General features: G+C 52.2%; 2 long non-coding RNA genes across 2 annotated transcripts; both read left to right on the top strand.

Annotated features, from left to right (window-relative positions):
- Window positions 1–212: 212 nt before the first annotated feature.
- On the top strand, window positions 213–9,880 carry LOC308560219. Its single transcript, XR_013999300.1, has 3 exons — window positions 213–272; window positions 5,223–5,922; window positions 6,518–9,880. It is a non-coding gene; the product is annotated as an uncharacterized lncRNA (long non-coding RNA).
- A 4,026-nt stretch (window positions 9,881–13,906) lies between these two features.
- LOC308560220 lies at window positions 13,907–23,812 on the top strand. The gene is made up of 3 exons (XR_013999301.1): window positions 13,907–14,625; window positions 14,980–15,166; window positions 22,897–23,812. It is a non-coding gene; the product is annotated as an uncharacterized lncRNA (long non-coding RNA).
- Window positions 23,813–26,825: the final 3,013 nt, after the last annotated feature.

Below are 26,825 nucleotides of genomic sequence, written 5' to 3'. Positions count from 1 at the left end.
TCATTCAAGCGCCGCTGGCTGCTTGACGTCATCCTAGCGCGCCTCCGCGGTGCGGAAACCCCGAGCTGGGACTGGCAGAAGCGTTGCCGTGGAGACTGCGCGTCGGCCCCCGCCCCCGAGACCGGATTGGAGGAGACCTGGTCAGCTGACGTTGGCGAGCTCCGGAAGCGCGCGAAAGGGCCCCTTTGGAAAGTTCTCTTCGTGGGTTCCCCTGGCAACTCGGACGCTCTCGCGCTCTCCGGTCTGGCGGCGATTCCCAGGAACCCCCAAAGGTAGAGTCAGAGCCCCAAATTCAATTTGAGGGGTTTCTTGAACTAAGATAGTAAATATCGGAAGTGCCAGTGGCCCAAAGAAAATAAAAATTCAAGCTGCTCTAGATCGGATTCTGCGTAAGGCGGGAGGCCCCGGTGAGGCTTAAATGGATTGCTCCTCTGTGTAAAACCTTCCAGATGCTCCTCTCTCAGAGTAAAAGCCAAAGTGTTGTCATGGCCAGAAATGTCCTGCAGCACCAGGCTCCTGAAACTCACTGAGTCCCTCTCCTGATTTTGACTCCCTGACTTGACTACTGCCACAGAGGTCATTTGCCAGGCCTGCTTCGGCCTCTGGGACACTGAACTTGCTTTTACCCCTGCAAGGAACTTGTCCTCAACTATGCCCAGAGCTCCCCTCCCCCCCTCGCCTCCTTTGAGGCTGGGCTCAAACATTCCTTACTCAAAAAGGCCTCTCCAACCTCTTGACTTCAAATTACAAATCTGAGTCTGATCCCACATTGGGCCCGTTGCATTGGTCACCTTCTAATATACACTATAACTTATTTCTCTATCTTATTTGATGTCCTCTCCGTATGAAGGCAGCAGTTTTGTCTCTCTTGTCCTTGCTGCATCTCCAGTTCCTAGGTAGAAGCTGGCACGCGGATAGGTGCTCAGTATTTGTTGAGTGAAGGGGTGTATTTCCGAATTGGAGGGTTAAGTAGTAGTTAAGTGCCAGAGCTATAGGGGCTTGGGTTCCAGTCCCCTTTTGTCACTTAGCTTCTTTGTGACCTGTAGGAAGTTTAACCTTTCTAAGCCTCAGTTTCGTCATGTTTGCTATCAGTGAAACAATACTTCTGCCTTTTATTCAGCAATATGAAGCACCTCCCTGTGTGACCAGCAGACACTGTGCTAGTTACTGGAGACGTAATGGAGAACCTAAATGCATGTGTTTCCTGGAGTCTATATCCTGAGGAAGGGTTACAGACAATAGCCATATAGTCATCCAAATAAACAATTATTCACAAGTTGTGATAAGTGTGATAGAGGACAAGGTCAGGGTGGGAAAGAGCTCTCATGAGGCAATGACTTCTTAATTGTATTAGTCAGCTTGGGCTGCCATACAAAATACCACAGGCTAGGTGAGTTAAACGACAGAAATTTATTTTCTCACAGTCCAGGAGGGGGCAAGTCCAGTAGTAGTGACAAGTTTGGTTTCTCCTGAGGCCTCTCCTTGGCTTGCAGATGGCCTCCTCCTCGCTGTGCCCTCACATGGTCTTTCCTCTCTGCACTAGCACCCCTGGTGTCTCTCCAGGTGTCTTAATATCTTCTTGTGAGGACACCAGTCAGATTGGATTAGAGCCCACCCTAATGGCCTCATTTTAACATGATTACCTCCTTAAAAGCCCTGTCTTCAAATACAATCACAGTCTGAGGTACAAGGGTTTAGGACTTCAACATATGAATTGGGGAGCAGGGAGAGGGAAACACAATTCAGCTCATAGCATTAAGATCCTAAGGATGCTCAGGCTGGAGAGATGGGAGAAGAACCATCCAGACAAAGGGAAGAATATGTGTAGAAATCCTATGACAGGGCCCTAGCCGGTTTGGCTCAGTGATTAGAGCATCGGCCTGCAGACTGAAGGGTCCTGGGTTCGATTCCAGCTGAGGGCACATACCTTGGTTGCAGGCTCAGTCCCCAGCCCCAGTCAGCATGCAAGCTGGAGACAATTGATGTGTCTCACATCGATGTTTCCCTTTCTCTCTCTCTTTCTCTCTCTCTCTCTCTCCCCACCCCCTTCCACTCTCTCTGAAAAGCAATTGAAAAAATATCCTCAAGTGAGGATTAAAAAAAAATTGTAATCCTATGATAGGAAGGACTGTGACAAGTTGGAAGAAATGACAGGCCCCTGTGGCCTGAGTTCAGAGTGAGGGCTCTAGCTAGGAGATACCTTGGGCGTTGCGGGGAGCAACCCGTGCAGGGCCCTGGCGGCCACCCAGATCTGTTGATGATACGATGAATTGTCTCATGAAAAGATTACTCCAACCACAAATGGGTTGGAAGGAGGCTATTCCTAGCTCTAGAGTTGTGACAGTGAGGACTACCTGGTAGAATGCATGTGAATATCTTACAGTTAGGGCTCAGGAAGGGGTGTGTGTTTTTTAATTAAATTTATTGGGGTGACATTGCTTAACAGGGTCATATAGGTTTCAAGTGTACGTTACTATGATGCGTGATCTGTGTTTCGCATTGTGGACCCACCATACATAGCCATGAGTATTTTTAATAATGTTCACGGCATACAGTCGATGGGAAGGCTGAAGGAAACGGAGGCCAGGAAGGGACTTCATAAACTGAATAAACCAATGTAAACTGAGCAAATAAATGTAAGGACACACTAAGGATAAGCGTTCAGAAGTACTGAATCTCTGTGTTTTGGGGTGCTGGATATAGTTTGGGTAGATGTGATTTATGATGAAAACTGAAAGTTCTAGATGAAATTAATGCAAATGAGAAAAAGTATAAAGCAAGCAGTTCAACACTTACTCATACGTCTGTCTATTGGAAACCAAAACCCAGTGGAAATGGTTTAGGGAGAAGGAGCATTTGTCTTTCTTTCTTTTATTCAGGTTCCAGGTTCAGTTAAAAGCTTCCCTTAGGTTTACCTTTGGGGAACTGATGCACAGCAGGTATTCCTAAAAGATTTGGGGCGATGGGGGGTGGCCATCTCCCCCAGGCTGTCAGGAAGAGTTGGTTTGGGCAGCAGGAAGTTTTCTCATTTCATTCCCAAAATTCAGTGTCAGAAAGTGGAACCTGGTGTGGCCTCCCCACCCACCTTCAACTTGAGTAGTGACTACCCTTTGATGATTTAATGCAGCAAAGACTCATTGCCTCTTTTCCCTGGGAGGAACCACAGTGAATATTTCATGCAATGGCTAAAGAACAGTGACTGTCCTCTTTGACACCCTGGACAGAGGGCCATGTGCCAGTGATTGGGAAGGTACAAGGCAGCCCATTCTAATTTGGGACAGAATTGATTATTGGAATCTGCTTTGTAATATTAGGCCACATCTCGTGTAAGTCCGGTCTGGCCTACAGGAGCGACACAGACGCTAACCCCTCCTCTTTATAGCGTCAAGTATCTGACAGTAGCTGTATGGTACCCTCCTGAGGCCTCCAAGTCTTCTCTTCCCAAACTGAACACCAGCTCCAAAAGAATTTTCCTAACACTGCTTTTATGAATATCCTTGTACATAAACCTTTGCATACTTGTCTTTGGATTCATTTCTATTAATTAAACTCTGGGACAAATGGTACATTTTATAGCTTTTGAAGTATGTTTCCAAATTACTCTCCAAAAAGGGAGATTTTCTTTATACGCCCACAGTGGTTCATAAGAGAGCCTGTTTCCCCACACCCTAGCCACCAAACATGGGGAGTTTTCATTTTTTTAAATCATTGCCAGTCTGATAGGGGAAAATAATTATCTCACAGTTGCTTTAATTTGCATTTCTTTGATTATGGGTGAGGTCGGACATGTTTTCCAACTATATCCTATACTTTTGCAATCAAGTTTTGGAGCTAAATGCAGGACCTTACATGTATTCCAGTTAAATTTTATCTCGCTGGATAAAATCATTCTTTCCTGTTGAGATAATTTGGATCCCGATTCTGTAATTCCAACATATTGGCCTTCCCTCCCAGTCTCGTGTTATTTGCACAGTTGATAAGCAGTTATCTTTGGCTTTATCCAAGTTGTTGATAGAATGTTAAAGGGTTTAGGGCCAAGGACAGAACTGTTTGGCATGCCATTAGAGAACGCCTTGGGACAGCACTGTCCCATCTGCTGTTAACATTCCACCTCGCTCTGCAGTGGGTGGAGCCTTCACCTGGGACACAGAGCCAGGCGTGGATTCCAGCCTTGACACTAATTAGCTATGTGGCCTTGAGCAAGTGGTATCAAACAAGTGCCACATGATTTTCTAATGTCCCTTCCAGCTCTAGCAGTCTCTTGTCACTGTTTTGTCCATAAGGATTTCATGAGAAACTCTCAAAGTATTTTCAAAAGTCATTGCATCTTGGCAAAGGAAGCGCTCACCTGACTTATAATCTAGTGAAAGACATTCCTTCGATAATCAATGTTGACCTTTATAATCACCCTTTCTAAATACTGGTCAACCATTCATTTGGTTATCTGCTCCAGAATTTGCCCGTGATCAAAACTAAGCTCATTGGCCTTAAGTTTATCCAACTCACCATTGATCTTGATTCTCCACGATTCCTCAAAGTACGCTGAGACCTCAGATGTGCTTAGCGCTCCCTGCCGAGGCTTGTCAGCTCCGTCTCCCTGGCTCAGTTTACTTTCATATCATGAAGGAACGAGCCACTGGGGTCGCCTCCTCTCATTCCAGCATGGCCAGAGGGCCCAGCACGTGGAGAGGAGGGTTAGTAAACAGCTGGGGCAGCGTGGAGAGGAATCGCGAATGGCTTAGTTTAAGGGGAAAGGAGGGCTTTGTGAGACCGGCAGATGCCAGCTGCTCTCGCCATCAGCTGAAGAAACAGCCCCATGGCCTATGGCGGGGACCTCAGGTTCTTCAGCTCCACAGTAATGAAGAAAATAAGCACCCAGGGAATGGTCTTCAGATGAAATGAAGACACATTGTGGCGCCTCGCTCTGCCTTACTTCACTATCAGCAGTCAGACAAGACTGTTCTAAGGAGGGTAGAGTAAACATTAACCCCTGCGGCAGATATAAAGAAACTAAAAGCGAAATTAGGTAACTGATTTAAGTAGCACAGTGAATCAGTCATGACTGAGTCACCTGGCTTTTTGTCGCCATGCCTGGAATGTAGCTGTTGATTTACTGAATTATGTAGTTATAGCCACTCCATATTGTCTGTCCTCACTCCTTCAGACTAATAATGACTGTGACGACGATCATAAAGGCTCATGCTCAGCTCTTCCACATGCAGGCGCTGCTCTAAGTGCTTCCCATGAATTAACTCTGGACGCCTCACAGCCAGCACCTCTGCCGAGTGGATGCTGTTTTCACTCGTTTTTCCCAGGTGATGAGATGGAGGCACAGAAGAGAGTTTAAGTGGCCTGCCCCAGGCTACCCGTCTTGTCAGGGGGAGAGCTGGGTTTGGAACCCAGGACCCTGGCCCCACACATCAGCTCTGCCCCCTTACAAGTAAATGAGGACAGGGAAGGAACAGCTTTTGGAATTTGCTTCTCCCAGAATTGTGAAACTGCACTGCAAACAGTGGTCTCGATGACTGTGCAGCAATAGACCAACTCTTTTATTCCCAGATGAAAAGGAAGATGGAGCGAGGGGGAAGGGAGGTCAGGGACGCAAACAACCTGCAACCCGGTGCGCAGCCTCTGAGCTCTGCGCAGGGACCGTGAGAGCCGACAGTGGGTGAGTGTGGCCACGGAGCACGACCCAAACACCGGGCCCGAGACTGCAACCGGGCCCGGATCATGGGACAGACCCTGCCCCCAGCCCTGTCTTCCAGCAACAGGATTCCAAGGCCAAGTGCGGTAACTGCTGGCATGCGGAGCCCTCCAGGCTCGGCCAGGACTGAGCGCCAATCGACGGGTTCCCAATATTGTCTTCCAGTTGCTAGACTACGCTGCTTTCCAGTACATTATCTGGAGTATAAAACCTAAAATGTAAGTAAAGCATTTTCATACAAATAATTTCAACCGCAACAAGGCAATTGGCTTCTGATTAAGTTGGCAGGAAAAGGTAATGAACTCATTCCGATCGACATATTTAGTGTTTCTCTTGCCAAATCCAATTGGCAGCTTCGTAATTATGGAAACGTCCCTGTTATTTCCACTCCACCAGGGCTCGGCCCGCTGGTATCTGATTCAATGTTTACTTCATGAATGAGGTCAGTTCCCAGCACAGCTGGGGTTTCGGCAAAGGAACCAGAGCTGCTGGTCAGCACACAGCGTTCCCACTAGAATCTGACAGGCGTTGTCCAGGCTTCCAGGGCAACCTCCTCACAGTTCACGCAGGTTAGCCACTGTCTCTGGCATTTTCTGGGGTCTGGCCCTTCTCACTGCTCTGCTAACACTTCCCTGCAGAGGCCAGTGGAGCCCGGGCTGCAGCCTGGCACAATGAGGTCACCTCCAAGTTTCCCACAGCACGGCATTCACTCCCCAACTTGCCCCCTTGGTATTGCAACATCGCGCCCCTTAGGAGCTTCAGAGCTGCCAGGAAACAGGGTAGGGTTTTTTATATTTTAATTATTTATTCCAGAATGGCTCCACTTGTGTGGTGAGAGAGTGACTCAGAGTGCCTTGGAAGCCACCTCCAAAGGTAACTATGTCCCTCGGGCCGGCATGTCTTCTGGGCCAACGCCCCACACTGGTGAAAACAAAAACAAAAGCTCACAAGGGCTCCAAACACTCATTGTTAAGAGCACCCATTTATGGACTGATGTTCTTCTCTAAGTTCACGGAGGTTACTGGGATATCTGCACAGGGCACAAAGGAAAGGCGACACCCCACAGCCGTGACAGGACTCAGCTCCAAATGACTTGAGAAGCAGCAAGGGGCTCACATGTCGTTGACCTGTCACCTGCGTCCTGAGCTGTTACAGCGTATGGTTGAAGTCTGAAACTACTCTCTGGCAATTTTTACATCTCCGTCCGATCAAGTGGTAGGAAGCTCAGAGACAGCAATTCGGTTTCGAATCCAAAACAATTGTGGGTATCATATGCTTGAGCAGTGTTGCCTAACAAACTCTGGGGAGTCTGGAGTAGGAGATGGTTTAAGAACCGGGTGCGAAGGCAGAATCCACGAGGAAGCTTCCTCTTTCTCTGCGTGGACAAGGCCACGCAGGCAGGGAATTTTGACTCTTGTTCACTGCCGCAGTCCCGTGCCCAGAACCGTGCCCAGCGTATCCACAAGAATCATGGAGTGGCCGCTGCCTGCCAGTCACTAGTTTAGGTGACTGGGTGTTTTTGCAAAAGTTTCTCCAGCGGTTGAGGAATTCCCTCCATGAAGGAACCTGCAGAGAGATTTTAGGGCTTGGGCAAATGCTTTGCCTTGTCCCCCCACCTCACTGCCCACGGATTCTGTCTGTTCTGCTTTCCTGACACACTCAGGCAGGTGGGGTCACTCCAGAGGAAGACGGAGCCTCCCATGGTTTAGGGACGCAGGTGCTGCCTCCCCAGGGCCCACGGACCTGACTTTGTTGAGCCCCTAGAGGAAATGCACCTGAAATGCTGTCACTCTCGTGGCTGCGAACAGAACTGTTTCGCTGGTGGGGCTGTGGGCGAGGCAGCTGCAGGCAGGCAGGCGGCCGTTACCCAGGCTTTCCAGAGAGTCAGTGCCCGCGCCCCAGGCAAAGGGACGGCCCTGCAGCCAGCAGCCCTGCTGGAAAGTCTGTGTAAGGGACACCTGGAGGAAGCAGGGCCTCCATCGCCTCTCCGCCCCCCGTAACCCTGTATTTCTCGGCCCAAGGCGGGTGCTCGCCAGCCTCCCACCCCAGGGACGCCGGCCGGTCCCCGAGGCTCACCCCATCTTCACCGTCTGAAAGCTCGCTACTGGTTGCTCCTAGCGAATCAGAACTTTCCCTCTTTCATCTGGGTTGAAAAGCCCTTTGTGAGACCGGGAGTGACCCGAAAGTAACCTCTCTGTTCCTGTCTGAAGGGAAAGCGTTCCCAGCTCCGGCGCCCGGCGGTGCCAGGCGGGCGCATACGAGCCCTTGGCTATGCCTCGGAAGCCCGGCCGCTCGCCCGTGCCAGTCGCCGCCTCGGAACCGGGCCAGCAGCGAGCCGAGAAATTGCGAAGCAAGAGCTTTATTCTTTTCCCCTAGTTAGTAGCTTGAAACCGAAGTTTCCACATTTTTCAGGATTTGATGTCATGACATTCCCATGTATGACTGCATTTTGAAAAACAAAGCCGTGTGTGCGCGCGTGTGCTGGAATGCGAGAGGCCCGGCCTGCGGCTGAGAGAATAAGCTCCAGGCCGGAACCCGGGGTGCTGCCGCGGGCTCGAGGTGCTGGCCTGTCCGGGACCGTCTGCAAGCGAAACGGTAGCTTCTGAAGAGACCCGGCCCTCTGTGTGCCAGCTGTCCCTACCCCAAGTGCAGAGCAAGCAGGCTGCTACTTAAAACTCTCTCGCCTGGCACTTGAATAGTCCTTGTTTTCCGAAGGGTCCCCATGGATCTTTTCCACAGTCCCCTTTCCGTGTTAGCCTGGTCCAACACGGCTTGAAGACAGAGACATTGATAAAAGCTGGGAAGTTGTGGTCTTTCACCTTCACTGCTGACACCAGGCTCAGGTGGAGACACCATGGCCCTAGAAACAGGGCCGGGGGTGAGGGGCGGAGAGGGGCCCAGGGGTCGGGGGAAGGACTGTTTCCCCGTCTTCACGTTTAAGAGGAGGTGAAGGCAGACACGCAGTATTTTACACCCTCACAGACTGCACTAAGAAGGCCCTTGTATGTCCCCAGCACCCCAGGGGGCCTTATCTAAATGAGCTCCAGATCTGTCACCATCAGTTGGTTTTTGTGGGGGATGCAGAAGGGGGACAAGAGAGCTGGACACGGGGAATAGATGTGCAGCAGAAGCAGCTAAGGAAGAGGCTCAGGCAGTGCGGGGAGCGGAGCCCATCGTTTTACTCTAGGTCCAGAGCCTTGGCGTAGTTATGAAGTGAGCAGCGGTGAGGCTCAGCTCTGACCCTCAAAGGGTTCTCTCCCTGCCCTTCCTCCCCCTCTTCCTCCTCCTGGCACAGCCGTCATCAGAGGGACAGGAGCCGCTCAGAGGAGCCGTGGCAGGGACAGAAGCGCCCTGAGCTGGGCCTGCAGCAGCCGGCCCGGAACAAGGCAGCGCTTGTGCCTAGAAGCTTTTCGAGCCGGCCTCACGGATGCTGGGACGCTGGACAGAGAGGAACAGAAATTCCAGAGATTTTTCACGTGCAAGCGGATATTTCCTCTGAGAGTTTCTAGACTAAATAACACGCCTTGTGTCTAAGGGACGGTGTATACTGCTGACCTGGCAGTGTTCTCTGCGTGCAGGGGGAGCCGGGGGAGCCCGGGCGCCTGCAGGGAGGTGGAAGCGGAGGGGCGTGAAGCTGCCTGAATGTCTCCACGGGAAGAATCTCCGCGGCGCTCCCTCCACCTGACGCGACACCCGTGTCGCATACAGAGGGAGAATTTGTTGGTGGACCTTGGGAATGAAGTGGGCTGGGCTTCCGAGAATAAATATGCCTGGGCCTCTCATTAACCATTTTCATGCATATTTTTAATAGGCTTTATTTTTTAGAGCAGTTTTAGGTTCATAGCAAAATTGAGGGGAAAGTACAGAGATTGTCCCATATATCCCCTGGTATGAACATACCCCCCCCACTGTGAACATCCCCCACCGGGTGGAACATTTGTTACAGTCAGTGAACCTGCACTGGCACGTCATCGCCACCCTGTCTGTACATCGCGCTGGGGTTCACTGTTGGTGTTGGACGTTCTGTGGATTTTAGCAAATGTATAATGAATGACATGTGTCCGCCATCGCAGGGTCATGTGGAGCCGTTTCACTCCCTAAAAACCGTCTCCCGCATTCATCCCAACCCCCCCGTAACCCCTAGCAACCACAAATCTTTTTGCCGTCTCCATAGTTTTGCCTTTTCTAGGATGTCATATACCTGGAGTCACACGGTATGCAGTCTTTTCAGATCGGCTGCTTTCACTTAGTAATGTGCATTTCAGTTCCTCCATGTCTTTGCATGGATCGATAGCTCATTTCTTTTTAGTGCTAAATAATATTCCATTGTCTGGATTTAGCCATTTCTCTGTACAGGGTGTGGCAAAAGTAGGTTTATAGTTGTGGGGGTTTTGTGTTGGTTTTTTTATTTTTTTATTTTTTATTTCAGAGAGAGGAAGGGAGAGGGGGCGAGAGAGAGAGAAACATCAATGATGAGAGCCATTGATCGGCTGCCTCCTGCACGCCCCACACTGGGGATCGAGCCCACAACCCGGGCATGTGCCCTGACCGGGAATCGAACCTCGACCTCCTGGGTCATAGGTTGATGCTCAACCGCTGAGCCACGCCAGCCAGGCAACAGTTGTGGTTTTTATTTGCATCTCTCTGATGACTAACGACGTTGAACATCTTTTCATATGTCTGTTGTCCATCTGTACGTCCTCTTTGGAGAAGTGTCTATTCAGGTCCTTTGCCCGTTTTTTAATTGGATTGTCTGATGTTTCGGTGTTGAGCTTTATAAGTTCTTTCTAAATTTTGGATGTTACCCCCTCGTCAGATGTGTCGTTGGCAAATATGTTCTCCCATTCAGTGGGTTTTCTTTTCATTTTGTTGATGGTTTCCTTTGCTGTGCAAAAAAAAACCTTTTTTAGTTTGATGTGGTGCCATTTGTTTATTTTTCCTGTTGTTTCCCTTGCCTGAGGCGATCTATCAGAAAACATTACTACGAGAAATATCAAGATTTTACTACCTATGTTTTCTTCTAGGATTTTTATGGTTTTGAGTCTAACATTTAAGTCTTTAAATCTATCGTGAGTTTATTCTTGTGTATGGTGTAAGAAGGTCATCTAGTTTCAATTTTTTGCACATATCTGTCCAATTTGCCCAACACCATTTCTTGAATAAGCTATCTTTACCCCATTGTGTGTTTTTGCCTTTGTCAAATATTAATTGGCCATAAAGGTGTGGGTTTATTTCTGGGCTCTCCCTCCTGTTCCGTTCATCTGTATGTCTGTTTTTATGCCAGCACCATGCTGTTTGGATTATTGTGCTTTTAAAAGGCTCTCTTCACACATCAGCCACATTCATCCTGGTGCCAAAGTGTCTCTCCCGTCACTGAGTCTGGTAATACTCTGAAGCTATTTTAGGCCTGAAGGACAGGATTTAGTGAACGAAGTAGTAACTTACATTAAACGCTACACTAGCCTGAAAGTGTAGCCAGCCTGCTTGCAGGAATCACTGGATTCCCTTTGAGAAGTCTGGCAGAAAAACTAATTTTAGACCAGAAATTCTAGTACTTACAGCCTATACAGCAATTCTATCTAGAAAGGTCTATATACAACCAACTACAAACTAAAAGTTCCATGAAAGAAAAACAATGAGGCTATTCCAATTTTTTGGTCAGGTGTTGCAAAGAACCTTCCTCTTCTGTCCTAACAGTTTGATACACATTTCCATGCCTTCAAGTCCGTCACTTGGTAACATCTGAATATTCTTGAGCCAAAGTTGAAATGCTGCCCCAACTTATTAACATGGGCAACCATAGTAAAAAGTATAATGTTTATGAACCTGGCTGAGTAGGGACTGCAGGAGAGTCAGGATGAGCCCTTTGGGAACAGAACCTACTATGCCTATATGTAGTGTGCTGTCTACACAGCACTGGCAGGGGCAGGGGCAGGGCAGGGGCAGGGGGAGGAGAGGAGAGGTTTTCCCCAGCACAGTCACCATCTTGGTTGAGGTGGGCTGCTCAATGAGACAGACACTAACTGTCTGGCACCGTGACTAACACGTCGACGCTCCCAACCCCCTCCTCCCGTGCCCATCTCCACTCAGGCTGGGAGGGCCAACTGCGCCTGGCCAATCAAAGGATACATGCATGGATCTCTCTGGAACCCTTCTGGAAGAGGTTTAGCTTTTCTTCTATAAGAGACAGGACTGGCCATGCCCCTTCCCCTTCTTCCTGCCTTGACGGTGGGCATGATTCCCGGAGCTGCAGCAGCCCTTGATGACCACGAGGCGACCGAGCAACCCTTTAGTGGACAGCCAGTAGTAGCCTAGTGCACAAAGGCTACTCCAGCTGCCAACCTTCCCTCCCCGGGGTGTAACTATGGCAATAGCCAGACATTGGGAATGCCTAGAACATCATTAAATCAAAGAAAACAAACTGCTGTTAAGACTAACCACTGGCCTACCACCCTCAGCTAATACAAACAGAACAAGATGTTGAAAAGCGGTTCCATTTCAATTCCGGCACAGGTCCCGAGGCAGAGAACAAACCAGTAGGTGCCAGCGACTCCTGTGTTCCAAAGTGAGGTGCTAGACCGGCTCTTCAGAGAGCTGTCTGAGAACCTGCGACCCCCCACAGGGCGGAGGCTGGCAAGGCCAAGAGGCAGAGGTTGGAAATGAGATGATTCTTTAAAGAGAATTGTTGGATGTTACGGCGCTTCCCTCCCACACACGTACAGCCCGACCGTGGGTGAGAGGAGGGCCTGAAAGGACTTCAAGGAGGCCATTCAGAGGCATGACAGACATACCTAGGAGTTTGGGGACCATGCAACTGGTGTCTGTCACATGCCTAAGAAATCTTAACAGTAAGAAGCCCTGAAGTCAGAACAAGGAGAGGTGGCTGCCCCATTGGGTACAGAGTCCTCACCCCCTGGTGTGTTCCCAGTGAGCAGATATGGGCATGAGAAAGAGGGGGCCCGGAAGGACTGCCAGGAGAGGGGCTGAGCAGATGCTAAGGCGCCAGTCGAAGATGTCCATCCCCGCGAGGGAACCACAGGTGGGGAGTCCCCCAGCTCATGGGGAGCCTCCAAGGAACCCAAAGCCCCTCCCAGGAGAAAAAATCAGCCTTAAATATTTTCTGTGGCCAAAGGAAGCAAAGGCTGATTGCATGGGTGCCCCCACACACACACTTGACCCTGGAGGGCCTGAGGCAACCAGTGAGTGGGAGGGAGGCGGGTAGCCAGAAATCGTGGGGAAATTGACAGTGAGGGTTAATTTTGTGTGTCAACTTGACTGGGCCACGAGGTGCCTAGATTTGGGGCCAAACATTATCCTGGTGTGTCTGTGGGGGTGTTTCTGGGAAAGATTAGCGTTTGGGTCGGTAGACTGAGAAAGCAGATGGCCCTCCCCCAGGGGAGTGGGCCTCGGCCAACCCAGGGAAGGCCTGCACAGAACAGGGGCTGGACGAGAAAGAATTCTCCCTCCCGAGTCTCTTCAAGCAGGGACGTTGGTCTCCTGCCTTTGGACTTAGACTCAGACTGAAACTTACACCATTGGTTCTGAGCCTCCTGTTTGCCGACTGCAAACCTTGGACTTCGCTGTCTCCATACTCCTTGGAGGCCAATTCTTTCTAGTAAATATAGATGTAATCCTATCAGTTCAATTTTCTCTGGAGAACCTGGACTCAGAAGATGCTTTGAGAAAGGCCCTCCCCCATTTCCCACCACAGGCTTCTGGCTGGGAGCAGTCCCGCTGCACAGAGACCCTGTAGACTCGAAGTGACCAGAGGACTTGTCATCCAGCAGCGCTGGAAGGTCACAGGGCTGCCAGAGACTCCGCCAGGGGGCTGAGCAGGAGCCAGCCCCCAGGCAGTATTGAACTGGCCCTGGGGAGTAAAAGGGTCTCTCTCTGGTGCACCCACAAACCCTGTCTGCGCCACACCCCAGTTTCCCAAGCGTGGCATGTGATGCCTGCAGTCGGTGTTTTTAGATGGACCTTGAGTATTTCCCAGGTCTCTTCTCCCAAACACTGAACCCCTTCTTCCTAATCGGCGGGTTCTAGAGCACAGTACCATGTGGAACGCAGGCCTCCAGTGTGTTAAGCATAGAAAGTAGCTTCCAGGAGCGCCGAATTACATGATTCCTTTTTACATGTGCATGGAGAGCAGCTCCTTTCAGAGCCATGTCATTTCCCATCCTGCAGGAATCCCGCTGCAACTGGGAGGCTTGCCTAACATCGAGGTCCAAGCAGTGTCTCGGTCTCAGCCGCTGAGAGACGAGCTGGGTCTTTGCACCAGACAGTGTGTTGAAAACCACCAACCAGGAGCCGCTGACGTTGATCTGTGTCTGCCGAATTCCCAGGAATTCTGTGGGGGTTTCCAGCCCACGTGGGAGCATCGCCAGCCTGTGCCTGGAGGAGCGGGGAGGGGAGACTGGGCAGTGGCCGTGTCCCGGCCCCCCCGCGCTCAGCTCGCCGCTGTTAACTCCAAGTTCTCCGCCCCGTGCCAAGGCCGGCTGGGTCAGCCGGGATATTTATAGAGCTGGGCAGGACTGGGCAGCAGATGTTTTCTGATATGGGAAGAGGAAGCTATTTATACTGGGGGTTAGATGAAAACTAGTCCGAGGGGAGGCTGCAGCCACAGCTGACGTTCTGTTCTCCCGATGCTGGAGGAAGTTCTCCAGGCCCTCAGGTGCCGACGTGCTGCCCTCCCTGCCTGGACAGTTCCACTCAGCAGGCGCTGCTGAGTAAAGAACACAAGTTCCCCGGGAGCGCCGTGGGCATGCCCGCGTGGTGGAGGCGATGGAGGCCGCCGGGCCTGCTCACCTGGCCAGCCTTCTCCAGAATCCCGGGGAAGCCCCTCCGGCCGCAGACCACATCCGATTCCTGGATGTTCCCAGAGTGCCTGCGGCTGGCCCTTTCCTGCCGTCCTTCCACGCCAGGTTAGCACTCACGGCCTGTGCCACGCCTCCCCCACCCGACCAGGCCCAGCAGCCCCGATGGCTGAGAGGGTTTCTCCTCCGTCTCCCAGGGGATGTCCGGCCACCCTGGCTGCCTTCACCGAGGACCTGTTGGGTCGCTTTAGCCAGAAGCCCCTAACCCCTGACGCTTCTCTTAGTAACTTTGCAACCACTGGCCCTCCCCTGCACTTCGGCTGTAAATGCCCACGCTGTATTAGGGGCTGAGTCCAGCCTCCCTCCCTCACTGCGAGGTCCTGTGTGAGTGTCATGCCCCCCCCGAATGACACCTGCTCACCATCTTCAGCACGTGTCACTGAATCGTTTGTTTTTCAACAGGAGAAACGGCTTAACCCATCGGACTGCAGCTGAGTTTTCCTCTCTTGCTCAGTGGGCGGCTGGACTCCGTATGTGGAAAGACAGAGGCAGCGGGCCCGTGGGGGCTGGAGGCAGGGAAGGGTGACTGTGCAGGAAGGGTTAACACTCCTGGACGGCAGACTGGGGCTCAGAGATGGAGCTGATGGAGGTGAGAGAGGAAGGGCTCGCTGGTTAAGCTTTGGGGCATGGGGAGGGGGGGCAATGATAAAATGAGGAAGGTGGAAAGAGGAGGAAATATGAGTTTTAAGTGTTTTTAGGAGGCAGAGACAGAAGCTGAGAGGCACCCACCAGGCTGAGATTGTTTCCTGAGCCCTAAATAAGAACCCATCTGGGGCAGTGGTGACCAGGACACAGGCCTCCAGGGGACAAAGGGCCAAGCTGATCCTTAGAGGCTCCCAACGAAACCAGAGCTGCTGTTGAGACCCAGGCCCCAGCCCTTCAGGGGTGGCCTGGGGACTGGACAATTCAAGGGTCTAGATTGTGAGGCCTCTGGGCATGAGGGTGGGGGCCGGGCGGGGAGGCTGCCTAAACTACCAGCCACGTGGGGCCTGGTGAGGCCAGGAGCCTGTCCCTGGTGGAAACGGCACTGGATGGAAGATGCTTGGCGAGACTAGACGTTGGCAAACTGGGAGACAGACCCACAGGCCAACACTGTAGACTGCTCCCGGGCAAGAGTACAGGCCCTGACTACTGCGGAATTGGGGGACAGGGATCACCCTGCTTTGCATCCTGGTGACTTTTACACACCCATGCATTCACACAAGTGCTCACACACACCATTTTGTGGCTCGGCCCCTCTATCCCTTGCTCACCTGGTGGGATAGTTGAGATCCCTCTCCAAGGGGTGGCTTCACCTCCCACCCCCTCAGGACACCTAGGCTGGGCATCCCCAAATACCTGAGCAGCTTTCCGTTGGGGGGCCCTGTGGACAGTGAGAGCTGTGACGATGAGCGGCTGCCCCTGGACAAACCTCCCCAGTACGTGTGGCCAAAGAAAGTGGCCCAACGCCTGTGTGGCTGAGGGCCTCCGTCACAGTATCCTTATAACGACCAGCAGCTACCAAGAAAGAAACATCCGGGTGCAGTTTCCTGGCACAGCGACTGTGCCCAGGATCAACAGGGTCTGTTTGGATAGACTCTTGTCAGAGAAGGGCTCCGTTTGGTCGTATCCAAATAGGTCGACGCTGTACTTGGAAAGGGGGAGAATTATTCTGGAGTCTAAAGTGGATTGGAAATTACTGTGGTTGTTCAATACAAAAATGGGTTATCTTATCAAAGAGGTGTTGTCAGATCTGCTGTTTTCTCCTAAAATCATCGGGTTACCTGGTAGGAAACTGCTGTGCCAATGTGCAGTTCGCAAAGTGGCGTGATTGTGAGAATCTGGCCTGACGCTTTGAACTTGGGAAGCGAGACCAGAGTAGCGATAAAGGAGGAGTGTGGCGCCCTCTGGCGAGGGCCGACCAGAGCACCCAGAGTGGGCTTCCACCTGCGGGGGACTCCAGCCTCTGTCTCCTGTCACCTAACACCTTCCCACTTTTGTGTAAAACCCAAGATTCATGGCTTTGCACAAGGCCCCTCGGAGCCCACACCTTCAGGCAACGTGGAGCTGATGTGGCTCAATCTTAGAAGATCTCATTTAGATTTTGACCAAGAGGGGAGGTGGGTGTTGATCCAGAGTTGTGGGCCCATCACCACAATTCGTTTTAAAACAGCTTTATGTTCTAAAGAACCCGCCAGAAGAAACCCTGCTCCGTTCAGCCATCATCCCCAATCCTCCCATCCCCTCTAGCCCTGGGAAATCACTAACCTACGTTCTCTATGAATCTGTCTATTCTGGTCATTTCATGTAAATGGAATCATACAATCCATGGTCTTTCACGTCTGACTTCCTTAACACAGTGTTTTCAAGGGTCATCCATGCAGCGACGTGGATCAGTGTTTCATTCCTTTTTACGTCTGATTAATTTTCCATTGTGTGGCTAGGCCATGTTTTATTTATCCATTCACAGAAATAGCCATTTGAGCTATTTCTGTTTTTCGGCCATTGTGAGTACTGCTGCTCTGAACATTCGTGAACACAGTTTTTTTTGCGCAGAGCTTTTCATTTCTCTTGGGCAAATACCAAAGAGTGGAATTGCTGGGCTATATGGAAACTCCACATTTAACCTTTCCGGGAACTGCACCCACCTTCCACCCCTATTCACTTTTCAGGGGTCCTAGGGATTGGTCATTCGTATTTGATAACACAAGAGCAGCACCACTGATTTTTAGAATCCAAAAAGATTGTAAACAAATATTAGAATTAAATCTCAATTTTAGCTGAGAAAGTTGACTCACCAGCTGCTTTGGTTAGATGAAATTAATAATCATAACTTTTTAAATCCAATTTTGTTTTGACTTTTGTTGAGAAGACTTCTCAGTCAAACTAGCGCGTTATCGTTGTGTCCCTCAGAAGGAAGGGGGCAGGGAAGGTCACGTGATTTCCCTTGGCCATCAGCGGGGTGATCTTCAGGGATCATTTGTCCATTCAGTGACATTTATCGAGGCACAGGTGCAGGTCAGGTCTAGGCTCAGGTACTCCAGGTCCACGGGTGGGTAAGACCAGCACTGCCCCCGCCGTCCTGGGCCAAGTTCTAGTATGGGAGAGATCAGACAAAAACGGACAAAATCATTGCTTTGCAGATAGCAGGGGACCTGAGAGAAATTAGCACAGGTGTTGGGGGGAGCTGCTTCGAATAGGATGGCCAAGGAACCCTTTTCCCACGAGGGGTGTTAGTTTTGCTGCATAACAAGTTGGCGCAAACTCAGCAGGTGGGTGATGCTCCACTGTGTGGATATACCACAATTTATGTATCCATCCACCTGATGATGGGCATTCGGGTTGTTTCCGGTTCTTGCTTGTTATGAGTCATAGGCTCCCATGAGCATTCGCATACAAGTCTTTGTATGAATCTATATTCCCTTTTCTTTGGGGTAAACTTTAGGAGCAGAGTGGCTGGGTCATACGGCAGTTGTATGTTTACTTTTTTTTTTTCCATATGGAACGCTTCACGAGTTTGTGCTTCATCCTTGCGCGGGGGCCATGCTAATCTTCTCTGTATTGTTCCAATTTTAGTACGTGTGCTGCCAAATCAAGCACAATGTTTAGCTTTTTAAAAAGCTGCCAAACTGGTTTCCAAAGTGGTCGTGGGGTTGTACATTCCCACCAGCAATCTGTGAGAGTTCCAGTGGCTCCACATCTTTGCCAGCACTTGGCATGGTCAGTCTCTTTCATGTTAATCATTCTAAGAGCTGTGCAGCGCTATCTCACTGTGGTTTTAACGTGCATTTCCCTAATGACTAATGAAACGTTTTCTCATATGTTTATTGGCCATCCAAAAAGGAGCATATAGCTTATTAAACAAAATAAGCATCTGTTTGTTTGTTCAAGTATTTGGCTTATTTTTAATGGGGTTTTTTATTATTAACTTTTCAGAGTTCTTTATATTTTTTTAATACAACTCCTTTGTCAGATATATGATTTGTAAATAGTTTATAACAGTCTGTGGCCTGTCTTCAGTCTTTTAACAATGTGTTTCAAAAAACAAAACAAAAGTTTTTCATTTGAATTAAGCCCAGTTTCTATCGATTTGTTCTTTTATGGATTGTGCTCGTGGTGCCATTTCTAGGAAATCGTTGCCTAACCCAGTGTCACACGGTTTTCTCCTGTGTTTTCTTCTGAAAGTTTTATATGATTAAGTTTTACACTTAAGTCTGTTTGGAGTTGATGTTTTTATACAATGCAAGGTATGGAGCAAGGTTCTTTTTTATTTTGGGGGGGTTTTTTGCATGGAAATTCAGTTGTTCCAGAACATTTGTGGAAATGACTGTTCTTTTTCCACTGAATTGCCTTTGAACCTTGGTTGAAAATCTGTTGTCCGTATTTGCGTGGGTCTATTTCTGGGCTCTCTATTCTGTTCCTTCCATCTCCTTGCCTGTCTCCATGCCAGTACCACACTGTCTTGATTACATAGCTTTATAAGTCTTGAAATCAAGGCATGTGGGCCCTCCTCCTCCGCTCTTCATTTTCAGTCATTTGGCTGTTCTGTGTCCTCTGTGTTTCCATTTAATTTCAGAATCAGTTTTTGTCAACTTCTATCCCAAAAGAAGCCTGCTGAAATCTTGACTGGGATTACCTAAAATCTATAGATCCATTTGGGGAGAATGGACACCTTAACAGTATATTTTAAAATTGAGATATAACTCACCTACCATAAAATTCACCATTTTAAAATGCACTATTCAGTGGCTTCTGGAATCTTCACCAGGTTATACAGCCAGCAGCACTATCAAATTCCAGGACATTTTCATCCCCCGGAAAGAAACCCTGTCCCATTAGCAGTTACTCCCCACCCCTTCCTCCCGCAGCCCCTGGCAACCACTAATCTACTTTCTGTCTGTACGAATGTGCCTACTCAGGACATTTCATATCAATGGGCTCATACATCATGAGACCTTTAGTGTCTGGCTTCTTTCACTCCGCATGATGTTTTCAAGGCTCACCCGGGCTACAGCAGACATCTCAGAAGTGTTGCGTCTATAGCGCCCAAATGAATGGATAAATACACAGGCCTGGGACACTCTGCAGAAGTTGCCTTTTAGAATTAAGCCCCTGAAGTCACCTTTTGAAACATATATATATTTGTTTATTCTTCCTCAAAGTAAACCGTGTAATTAATTTCCAAATTACCAAGGGGCTGGCTGGCTGGAGTTTGTAAAATCACTGAAGCTGAGAGTTGACGGGAACTCCCGTAGTCGAGAGGTGGCAAACCTGTTGCCCAGGGGCCAAGTTGGCAGGCAGATGGGTTTGTGGGGCTTCTACAGGGCGTCCTTAACATGGCAGCCAGCATCTCAGAATTTGGGAGTTTTCACAGAAACTTCTTTTAAAAAATCAGATGTCTGGCAGGCGCCGAGCTCACCTCCCCCTGGAGGTGGAGGGCTGGGTGGGGAAAGGAGCCTCTTGTCCAGGTCTGCTTGGAGCCCACCACCCCGCGGGGCCTGTGCCCTCACACGCCCCCCCCCCCCCCGGCAGATTACCCGCCTGGCCTGTAGGCCGGTGACTTTGCATCTCCCCACAGTAGTCCAGTCTCTTCCTGTCACAGATAAGCCCTGGGGAGGCCATGCGATTTTCCTGGGGGCAAGCAGTGAGCTAGGGGCAGGTCACCAACGCTAACAGTGACCCCTGTGCTTTTTCCCACTCTGTGGACATCTCCGCCCCACCAGGGTGACCAGCTCATCCCTGCTGGCCTGGGACTTCTCCAGCTTGAGAAGGCCAAGAACTGGACTAGCCTCAGTCCCAGGCTAAGGGACGGTCACTCCTCCTCCTCTAGCTCCCCCCCTTCTTCCCACCAAAACATAATAAATAAAATTAAATATTTAAGTTACATTAAAAATGTTTTTTAAGCCAGGTTTTGCTGACCTAAGATTTCACCTTTTCTCCAGCCTGCTTGCTGGGCCAGACGTAATAGCTGCCACCACCACTGTCCCTAGTTTCTTTCCCCCAGAGGTGCACCGTGCCACCCTCCGGGCGGTGACCAGGCAGGACTCACCATTCCGGGTTTGCGGGGACCCAGCGCCTGTCACTGGGCCTGGCGACACCTGGCCCTCGAAGGGACCCCAGGCCCAGCTGACAGATGGCAGGGTCCGCCCCTGCTTACGGTTAGGCGGCCGACTGCGCGGGACCCAGCGAGCCGATGACGAAAGCTGTGAAGAGCACGTTGTTATAGGACTTTTCATAGTTTCCCAAGTAAACGTTACCCTTGCTGCTGCTTGAATTACTAATGCCTTGGACGGGGAGTCCGAACTCCGTTCCCAGACGGACTCCTCTTTTCCCCGTCACGAGGCGCCGAGCGCTGCTGTCCAGTTGTTTTCCCCGCCCGCCCGCACCCGCAGCCCCTGCGGGGGAGCCCCGGTTCGCACGGCCCCTCACTCCCGCTGCTCCGCACCAGCTCCTTACCCCGCAGGCAGGCGGCTCCCGAACCTGATGCGGCTGCGGAACCGGGAGCCGGGCGCAGCCGGGCACAGAGTCCCCTCCACGGGGACTCCGCTGTCAACAGGCAGCTCCCGCCGGAGAGGACCCTGCGGGACGCGCCACCTGCGGCGGCCTCCCGGAGACGCCGGGGAAAGCGCCCTGGTCCCGCCGCCTTCATGACTGCTTAGCAAAGCCAGTAAACAGATGGTTTGGTTTAGAGAAAATATGCAGCCAGGGTTATTAAAAATAAAAAAATAAAAAAGGAAGAAAGCAGAGGAATGAGGAGAGGAAAGGGAAAGGCAGGAAGGCTTGTCCGCAGCAGGACCGGTGACAGCTCGTAAATCCCCGCGCCCCGGTTCTGCGTGTGTCCCTGCTCCGAGCTGCGCCGTCCTCACCGAGCCCGTGGGCCCTAAAGAGGCCCAAACAAAACCGTGTCCTGCGGAAAGCGCGCTGCGCCGTCCCCCAGCCTCCTCGCACACACACCCTTGACGTTCTGCTCAGACCAGCCTGGCGGCGCTCGGGGCAGTGGAGGCGTTTGTCCCTGTCCTTTGGGGAGGCTGGTCACGCAGTAGCTGGCCACGGCGGAGCTGACCTGGCTGTAAGGGGAGGGAACACGAGCAATCTCAGAGATCTCCCTGGAGGAAGAGGAGCCCAGACTGGATCTCCTGCAGGATAGAGAAGGCGTTGGGGGCAACCTCGGCCAGAATGAAGCTGCTGGCCTGCTTGGTCCTGAGACCTTCCTGTGAGAAAAAGTCCAGCACGTGCGACCTCAGGATCGAACCACAAGATGAAGAGTCAAGCAAGGAGGGGGCAAAAGTGCCTCCTACGTGCTCTAGAAACCGCCTTCCCACACCCTCAGCATCTCCTTGAGGGTGACACCAGGGTGCCAGGACTCCGTGGGTGGGGGCAAAGAGAGAAGAGAGGATTGGGGGGTGGCACTGTCTTCTTGTCAGCAGAATAATATTCCAACCCAGCTTGGAGGGAACCTGTCCCACATCTGAGAGAGAAAAGCCACGAGAGGGCAAAAGAAACGAAATGTAACTCCAGGACCTATAAGCAGCCCCGAAGAGCAAGGCCTGCACGGGCGGGACCTTGGGCGAGCACCCCAACATGGGCGGGCAGAGCTCCGTGTCGCCTGCTTCAGCTGAAGCGACGTGCTCAGAAATAGGAAGGGACAGGGCTGGCAAGGCGCTGGAGGGAGGGACAGGCGGATGCCAGCTGCAGAGACCCGGCCCGCTCAGCTCAGGCGGCGCCGAGGGTGGCCAAGGGCACGCCGCCCCGAGGGTGGCCACAGACCTGTGCTCGGTCGGCCTGTCCCAAGTCCAAGAAAATAAGTACAGAAACGACGAGTAAGCCCTGGGAAACTCCCTCCTGCCTTCTCCCTTGTTAGGTTTGTCCTGTTACAGTTCATGAAATGCAACTTTGTGAACGTTCAACCTAATGAGAAAAAAAAAATGTGAGTTTACGCAGTCGGCCCTCCCTCCATAAACCCGGGTTCATGAATCAAAACTGTTCAGAAAAAAAGTTAGGGAGCTGCAGATGCGCACAGCGCACGTAGTAGGCCTGCAATGGCTGCGTCTGTCCTGAACAGGTGCATTTGTTCTTGTCATACCCTAAACAATACAGTGTAACAACTATTTACACAGCACTTACATTGCACTGGGTGTTATGAGTAACCCAGAGGTGATTTAAAGTATCCAGGGAGGTGGGCATAGGTTATATGCAAAGACTCTCATTTTATGCGGGGGACTTGAGCATCCTCGGATTTTGGTATCCTTGGCGTGAGGGGTGCGTGGGACCGACCCTTGAGAATATGGAGGAACAACTGTATTTTGTAACACTTTTGTTTCTTCTATTGCATCTTCCCAGGTACGGCACAGTTGTTGTATTTCAGAGGCAGCAGCCTGCCGTGGATTGTTAAAAGCTGGGCCTTCTCTGCACGTGGTGTGAGACTCACTGGCCAAGGGGGTATAAAGCCCCAAGAGCTGCTCCCCTTCCCCTTTCGGAGGCAGAAAGCATGAAACCCCTGCAGCAGCGGGGGCCCAGGCCCACCCACGCCACAGGGGCACTCGGGGAAGCTGCTGGGTCCCCTGCCCACACGGACCAGGCGTGAAAACAGGCAACTGGAGCCAGCCCTGCAGCAGAGAGGCTCACTGGCCAGCAAAGAGTGTGTGGGGAGCCCCAGGCCTCCTGCTAGGACAAGCGAGGGTTTCTGGAGAACTCCCTGGTGGCCTTGTTATGACTCTGGGGTCACCCTTCTTTCTCCTTCCCTGCTCCTCAGGTGGAGACAAGCCGGGGAGTCCAAGTTGTGCCGCACAAGGAAACAGAACGCTGTGCCTTTTTGAAAAATCAGTATCACACACACACCCCCAATTCTATGTACGCTTCCCAGTCCCTGTCTTGACACCACATGGCCTGTGGGACAGGGAAGGTGCCTTCTAGTCTGCTCTGTTCTCTCCTCCCTGGAGCCAGCGGTGAGAAGGGCCACTCAGGTCTCAGAACCTGAACGTGCTGCTGGCTTCAACCCAGGAGAGAACGTGGTGTATGATCATTTATATAAAGTACAAAAACAGGCCAAACTAAGCTACGCTGTCAACAGCTAGGATCACGGTTACCCCGGGGGTATGGTTTCGGGGAGTGGGGACAAGGGAGCCTTTCGGGGGGCTGCCCCCTGCTGTTTACGGCCCTGGGTGCTGGTGAAAGGGTGCGTTCAGTTTGGGGGGGAAATGTCCACTTATGGTCTGCACGCATTCTTCGTGTATATTAAGCCCCAATAAAAAGTTTGAAAAACCTATTGGCTCCAACCGTAGCGGCAAAAACAAAATAAAATATTGGGACAGAGGTCCCGCCTGACTGCCCTGCTTGTGTGGAAAGCGCTGAGCGGTAGGCGCTCAAAAAGAAACAATTCCCCGTAGGAGAGGCTGCGATCCGGTTTCTGGGTCACTGTTTTCCCAGGTGGGTGGGGGTGGGGGACGGTTGACTCATTTTACTCGTCCCCACCGTGTGGGGCTGGAGGGGGGCCAGGGGCTGGGAGATTTGAGCTGTTGCCTTGGTAATTCTTAAATATTGGCTCAAAGTCACGACGGTAAAATAAATAAGCAGGAGCCTTGAGGAGCTCGCCGAGGCCCGGCCCATAGTTCCAGGCCCCAGGCAGAGCCCGTGCACTGAGGTGGCTGCCGAGCAGGGAAGCGGGTGGGTCTCTGGGGGAGACGCAGGGCAGGCTGGGGGGGGGGGGTGGACCCTGAGGCTCCGTGCAGGGTCCAATATTTAAGCCAGTCTTTAAGCGTTACCATCCGTCATGCTCCATGCCCTGTCTAGGATTCTCCCCAAGTCCTTGCTCACGGTGATCTTGCAATTTCGTGGCCAAGCACCCAAATCCAGAGCCTGGGGGAAACTTTCTCCATCTCTGAAGGCGGGTGGACACGGAGGGAGTCCGCAGAGCTCACTGCTACAGGCAGCCATGCTCGCTTCCCGAAGGGGGGGGGGATAGAGGTGTTTCTAGAGGCCAGGAGCCACGATGCCCCGACTCCGGGCCACATCCAGAAGCCGGGAGCAGGAGAGTGGAGCTTCCCAGCCACCGAGAAGAGAAGGCTGGTCCGGGGGGTAGAACAGAGCTTTGACCACGATAAACCCTCAAGCCCAGTCCTGGCTCCGCGGCCAAGAAGCTCTTGGACATGAAGTATATAGCAAGCATGTCCTTTCCTCCTCTGGGCCTCAGTTTCCCCATCTGTAAGCTGTTATTTTTACGGAGCCCCGCCCTGGGAACAAATCCCTTCGAAGCTTATCCCTGCAGGCTGCTCCCATGAGCTGGTCCAGGGTTCACGGTCCCACTGCCCTTGGAAAGTGGAAACTGCTCCCTCACCCGTCCCTAGAAGCATCCAAACCGGCAGCCTCTGGAAAGCCTCGGCTCAGGAGGTCTGCTAGTCCCGCCTGTGCGCCGGGGAGGGGAGCGAATACACCCTTGGGCAGGGGCTGGGTGGGGACAGCTCCCTCTGGGCGACGTTGAAGCAATGGGCGGGCGCCGGGAGGGGCCCCGAGTGTGTGACAACCGGCATGAGGTCACGGCTGTCCTCCGGCTGGGTGCAGTGTGTCAGCAGGCAGCCGTTGGCCGGCTGTGCTGTGACTCATGGCGGTGAGCATTCCTCCTGCAGCCCTCGGCCCTCAGCCTGCAGCCTCCCTTCCCAAACGGCCTCCTGTTCTCACCCCCTCCAGGCTGTCCTCCAGGGCTCCAGCCTCAGACAGTGGGGGGGGCGGGGGGGCGGGGGAGACAGTGCACCAGCAGGGGCGGGTGCGCCCTGGGGACCCTGGGGGTGCTCCTTCTGACGTGCTGGTCCTCTTGGGGTCCACAGGCAGCACAGTGATAAGCGTGAGTGTCACTGAGCAGTGCTACGTGCTGTGTCTCCAATGCCTTGGGTGGTAACTGTCCTTCGAGGGGTGTTTTCATTCCCTAGGGCTGCTCGTAGCAAATCACCACAAACTGGGTGGCTCAAAGCAACAGAAATTAGTTCTCTCAGATCTCAGGGGGCCGGAAGGAAGTCTGAAATCAAGGGCGGGGGGTCACACTCCCTCTGAAGGCTCCAGGGGAGAGTGCTCCCTGGCCCCCTCCAGCGCCAGGAGTTCCTAGGCTTGCGGGATGATCTCCCCTGAAGACCCCTAACTAAATACATCTGCAAAGACCCTATTTCCAAACAAGGCTGCATTTTGAGGGTCTGGGCGGGCATGAATTGGGGGACCCCCTGTTTACAGATGAGGCCAGAGGACAGTGGAGTGGAGTGGTTAGTCTAGAGTCCCTTTAGCTGGTAAGGAGTGGAATCAGGGGTCAAACCCAGGCTCGTGGCCCCAGGACCCACCATACTGTCTGCCAGAACCCAACATCACGAGAACGGCACATCCATGCAGGAGGGGAAACCCTCAGCCTTCGCGAGCAAAACACAATTGCTCTCTTCCTTCAGCTGCGCTCGAGTCCCAGGAAGGAGCTCATAAAATCACTCCCGGGGGCTCCGACCCAGGATCTGCACTGTAAACAGGCCCTGCACCCACGGGTCCAGGACGGGGCCCTGAGAATCCCCAAAGCATCCACTGAGACCAGACCCGGGCCTGTCCCCAGCTCAAGGTAGAAACAGAGCACAGCTGAGCCAGAGGAGCTGGTCCCTGCGTCCGCACCAGACGAGCCCAGGGCCAGGCCTGCGGGGACCAGAAGTCCTCACCCTGCCACAGCCAGCTGGTGCCCAGCAACCCAGGGCAGAGGGTTTGGATTCAACCTCCTGTTACTGAAGGAGCTGGTGCAGGCTCATCCCGGGTGACCCCCCAGGCGGCTCGGGCTCTGCCCAGACCCCAGGATGGAGGGTTGGGGGAGGCCCAAAGAGTGAGCCAAACCCTCTTTCTCCTTTACGGTCACAGTGCGAATAGCTTTTCCCCAAGCCCAGCCCTCTCCGTGGTGGCGTCATCTGCGCATTCTCCGTGCCAAGTGACATGGAAACCTGGCCCTCCGAGTCCTCCCGCCGGTGGGAGCCACAGCCCTCACCCTGCGTAGGGCAGCCCCCGGAGGGAAGCAGGCACAGCTGGCAAACAAGGCGCGCTTGGCATCTCCCTGGAGCTCGCTCTACCAAGTCTCATGAAAATACGTGAGCTCAGCTTCTGGACCAGCCACCCAGGTCTCCAGCCCCTGCAGTGGGAAGGGGACCTGCCAGTGACCACTCCCGGAATTACCTCTGCATTACAATCCTCTGAGGGTGGTGAAGGGAGAAAGCAGGAGGAGGGAGGAGGGAGGAAAGAGTCACATCACCCAGCAGCACCCC

Source organism: Miniopterus schreibersii (assembly GCF_964146895.1).
Source record: "Miniopterus schreibersii genome assembly, chromosome: 8".
Classification (NCBI taxonomy): Eukaryota; Metazoa; Chordata; class Mammalia; order Chiroptera; family Miniopteridae; genus Miniopterus; species Miniopterus schreibersii.
This window is presented reverse-complemented; position numbering and strand designations above follow the sequence as displayed.